We start from the raw sequence: 5,152 nt of genomic DNA on the forward strand, positions 1-5,152 counted from the left end.
CTGAGTAGCTGGAACTACAGATGCATGCTACCACACCTGGCTAATTCTTTTTTCTATTTTTAGTCGCCTGGCTAATTTTTTTCTATTTTTTTGAAGAGATGAGGTCTTACTCTTGCTCAGGCTGGTCTCGAACTCCTGACCTCAAGCGATCCTCCCGCCTTGGCCACACAGAGTGCTAGGATTACAGGTGTGAGCCACTGTGCCCAGCCCAGATAGTTTATCTAATCCTCACATTAATTCAGCAGCACTGGGACTTGAGCCTAATTTCTCCCACTCCAAAGAGGGTGTTTTTTCCACCACTCTGTCCTGAGCCCTGAGGCTCAGCCCTCAATCCGCCTCCACCCTGGACTAACCCCACCTTCTTCCTTACACCCGCTTCAACTCCTGCCCCCTCAGTAAAGACTTCCCTGCCTCCTCCAGTCCCCAAGGGTCTTTCCTTTCTTTACCTTCTGTGGCAATTTTACTACGTGCATTAGCGTCTGCATTCCCTAAGGTGAGATTCATCCATCTATGAATATATGCTGTCTCCTCAACTAGATTCCTTCTACTTTGCTATACTTAAGTTTCTTGTTCTGAAAGTAATTTAAGAATATTTTAAAAACAGTTTTGACCATACTTTATAATTGTCTCCTAATTTTTTTTTCTTTTTTAGCATTTCCACATAATTGACTTTTCTTCCTCTATTCTACATGCAATCCATCAACAAATCCTATCTGGGTTCTACGGATCCTGACTCCAAAACACTTCATGCCACCACCACTGCCACCTGCTCAGTCCCTGCCACCTTCCTCTCTCCCCTGGATGCTGAAGAAGTATTGTATCAGGAATCCCTGCTGCACCCTTGTTCCACCTTTGCCACAGAACAGCCGGAGTCTTCCTCCTAAACTATACATCGGGTCATGCCGCTTCCTGCTCTCAGTCCTCCAGCGGCATCTCATCACTCTCTGAATAAAATCCAGTGTCCTTGCCAGGGCACATACGCCTTACGTGATCAGCTCCCTGGGTATTTCTCCTGTTTCCTGTCTTTGTATTCCCTCCTTCCCTCACCCGGAGCCAACAACACTGGCCTCCTTGTTTCTCGGTCCTGCCAAGAACATTCCAGACGGAGGGCCTGTGCACTTGCTCTTTCCTCTGCCTGCGAGCTTTCCCCCCACCCTGCACATGGTTTCTCTCCCTCACTTCATTCAGTTGTGTTTTGACCATGCTGCCTAAAATATCTCCTCATCACTCTCTGTGTCCTCACTCTGCTTTATTCTTCATCATAGCACTTTCCACAATATGCATTCTAGATGTTTCTCTATCTACGTTTCTGTCTTCCCAGTAGATTGCAAGCACCACGAGAGAATTTCATTCTGAAACCCAGTGCCTAGACATATGCCTGGTTCATGATAAGCCCCCAGGAGATATTAATATTTGCTGAATGAATAAATTGTGAATGAAGCTGTTAATAGCCTTCACAACCATCATTTTGAATGTCTGCTTAACTTAATGTAAATGAGTTTTATCGTGAAATATTAAGTGGAATCATATGAATTGCCATTTTATAGGTTAAAAATGATCGAATACTGGCAATTTCACACAGTTTAGTCAAATAAAACACACATTCAGAAAAGTGAATGGTACATAGAAACAGCACTTAAAGAATTTTATAGGCTGGGCACAGAGGCTTATGTGTAATCCTCGCACTCTGGGAGGCTGAGGCGGAAGGATCACTTGAGCTCAGGAGTTTGAGACCAGCCTGAGCAAGAGCAAAACCCCTGTCTCTACTAAAAACAGAAAAATTAGCTGGGCATTGTGGTGTGAGCCTGTAGTCCCAGCTACTCAGGGGGCTCAGGCAGGAGAATCACTTGAGCCCAGGAGTTTGAGGTTGCAGTGAGCTATGATGATGCCACGGCACTCTACGTCAGGCATCAGAGTGAGATTATCTCAAAAAAAAAAAAAATCTTATAGAAAACAACATTCATAGCCCTGCATGGTGGCTCATGCCTGCCATCCTAGCATATTGGGAGGCCACGGTGGGAGGACTGCTTGAGGTCGGGAGTATGAGATCAGCCTGGGCGACACAACATAGCAAGTTCTCCATCAAAAAAAAAAAAAAGTTTTTTTTTGCTGGGTACAGTGGTATTCACCTACAGTCCCAGCTACTCAGAAGGCAGAGGCAGGAGGATTGACTGAGGCCAGGAGCTCAAGACCAGCCTGGGCAACACAGGGAGACTCCCTCTCAAAAGAGAAAGGATTTCAACATATGAATTTAGGGGGGATGCAGACATACCATAGCAGGTGCATAAGTAGGAGTAGAATTGCTGGGTCGTAGGGAATGCATATCTTCAACGTTAGTTGATAATGTCAAACTGTTTTCCAAAGTCGGTGACAATTCGCACTCCCAGCAGCGTGTGAGAGTTCCAGTTGCTTCACATCAGCACCAACACTAAGTAATGTCATTCTTAGTTTCTAAGTATTTGGTATCTCTGGTGCTTTTAATTATTTCCCTGATAACAAATAAAATTGAACACCTTTTCATATGCTTATTGGCATTTCCACATCTTCTTCTGTGAATTGCCTGTCTTTGTTCATTCTTCTACTGAGTTGCCTGCCTTTCTTACTGCTTTATAAGCTTCTTTTATATTTTGGATTTTTACCTTTTGTTGCTTATATGCATTGTAAGTGTCTTCTCTGTGGCTTGATTTTCATTTTTTTCATGATGCCTTTTTGTAACCAGGATTTCTTAGTTTTAATTGCAGATGCATTCATCGGTCTTGGCTTTTGCTTGGTACTTTTTGTGTCTTGCTTAATGACTCTTCCTCAAATCCAAGGTCACAAAGACAGTCTTCTATATTGTTTTCTAAAAGCTGTGTTGCTTGTTTGGAATGGCTACCTAGCTTTATAATTTATTTCAGATCACAATTTATTTCATATCACGCTCCCTATTATTTCACATCTAGGCTGTCTCTGATTTTTCAAAAATCATTATGTATGTTGTGATGAACAACTCCCAACACTCTTTTCTGTCTCGCGCAGCCCCTCTGTGACTCAGGAAAAGGAAATGGAGGGTGAGATGAAGATGCAGGCATTGCCAGCCTGGCCCACGAACGTTCTAGCTTTGCTCTTTCTTAAATCCCAGACTGAGTTTCCCAGGGCCTGCCTGGCATTGCCTGTTAAATGATCCGCTGTCATCACCAGTTTGAGAGGAGGCTGCTATAGCGTAAAGTCAGGAGACACAGGTTGGGGCCAAACTCTGGTCTCCCAGGCATCTGACCTTGACAGGAAAAGCACCTGACTCTGTCTGCCTTGTTCGGCTCCTGTGCAGAGCAAGGCACAAAGTCCTGCGTCTGCGGATGGCCGTCTGGTGCCCTTCCCCTGACTCACCATCAATCAGCAGGCGGACCAAGGTCCTGGCTCTGGCATCCTGGAATGTCGTATGGGTGGTTTCCTGGTGTGATTCACGAACAGCAAGAATGTTTCATTCTGCCATGGAGACGGACTTGGGGTTTGGGGGTGTCCTCAGCCAGGAAGCTTCCTCAGGGCCTCCCAATCCCTGGAGATCTCTGCCTTCCTGAGCTGCTAGTGTCCCTCACCCAGGGCGCTCACAGCTCCTTGCTGTTATTTTCCCCTGTGGTGCTGTCTCTCCAGCTGCGAGCAACTCCAGGTCAGGAAACGTGCGTGCGTTTCCTTGGCCCTAACCCAGCGCACTGGGTATTGATAACGCTGGGTGGATGCGAGATTGCGCCACCAGACAGTGTTTGTGGAGTGCTGTGTGGTTAGAATTGCATCTCAAGGAAGGCTTCCAAAATGGTCCAAAATGACCACCTGTGGGCTGGCCGCTGGCTGGCCGCTGACACAGAGAGTGACAAAGGAGACTGGCAAACTCCCATGAGCCTGGATAGAGTTGATTTTCAAAACCCAAGCCTGTCTTGCTGGCAAGGGCTCCAGTGCACGCTGAAATAGCTCCACCCAAAGACCATGCTAATTGCTCTGGGGAAGTTAATCCCCCCAAGAAGATCCCATCTGTACGCTCGGAAGGGTCAGAATGCAAAGAGAACAACAGCTGGTCCGTGCCGGGAGCATAGAAGCCCCAGGAGCGGGAGCAGGTCCCGAGCTGAGCTGCAGTCGGGAAACCTGAGCGCAGGCCTGGCTCAGCCACAGTGTACCCCGTGACGCCGGGCCTCGTGGTGACTTCACCCCTCTGAGCCTGTGCCCTTATATGCCCAGCAAGGGGCAGCCCTGCCCAGCCACCCGCACAGAGCTGGTGTCAGGAGCAAATGACACGGTATATATAAAAGTACTTTGAGAAGCTTAAAGTGCTGTAATGACCCAAAGAGTTATTAGAAAGAAAAGCGCTGAGAGATGAAAGGGGCAGGCCTCTGACACTTGTCAAGGTAATTTACTCAGTAGTGGGAACAATGCCTTATTTGTTCAGTACTTGATCATTTAGAAAAGGTTTCTAGGTTCTTTATCTCATCTGAGCCTCACAGTAACCAGCAAGGTAGGCAGGGAGGGGACTGTCCCCCTTGGCCACTGAACAGATGAGGGAAAGGAGGCTCAGAGATGGGACATGATTCTCTTGTGTCCTAGTCACAGAGCTGGGACTAAAACCCCCTTTTGTGTAGTTCCTCATGCTCCTTATGATGGGCCCATTAGGGTGCTACCTCTGTCTCAGTTACCATGACCCTGTGGGGCAATTTCCCACAGACCACTGTGGTTATATCCTAGGAGGCCCCAGAACCCCAATTAGGCTGGAATGGCAGGGTGGGAGGGGGACATGGGTGGGGAGGGAGTGTGGTTATCTAAGGAGCAACAGAAAATTATTAAAAGCTTTTAAGCAGAGAAATAATACAATCAGGGCTATATTTTATAAAAATGCTGTCCTCCACCTCTTCCTTCCTTTCCTACTCCTTCTTCCCTTCCCTTTTGCCCTCTACTTTCTCTTTCTTTTCTTTATGCTTTATTTGTTATATAATTGCCTAGGAAAGGAAGGAAAGATTCTTAAAGAAAGATTTCTACAAAGAAAGGAAGATTCTGGAAACCCTTGGGCAGTCAGCCAGCTGGAGCCCTGGCTGGCTGGCTACTTACACTGTAGGGGGCCAGCAGCCTGCCTGGAATCCAGGGTCCTGCCCAGAGACGCCCCTCTCCAGGGGCAGTTCTTGGAGCAGCA

Source organism: Propithecus coquereli, unplaced genomic scaffold (genome assembly GCF_000956105.1).
Source record: "Propithecus coquereli isolate 6110/MARCELLA unplaced genomic scaffold, Pcoq_1.0 Scaffold39, whole genome shotgun sequence".
Taxonomy (NCBI): Eukaryota; Metazoa; Chordata; class Mammalia; order Primates; family Indriidae; genus Propithecus; species Propithecus coquereli.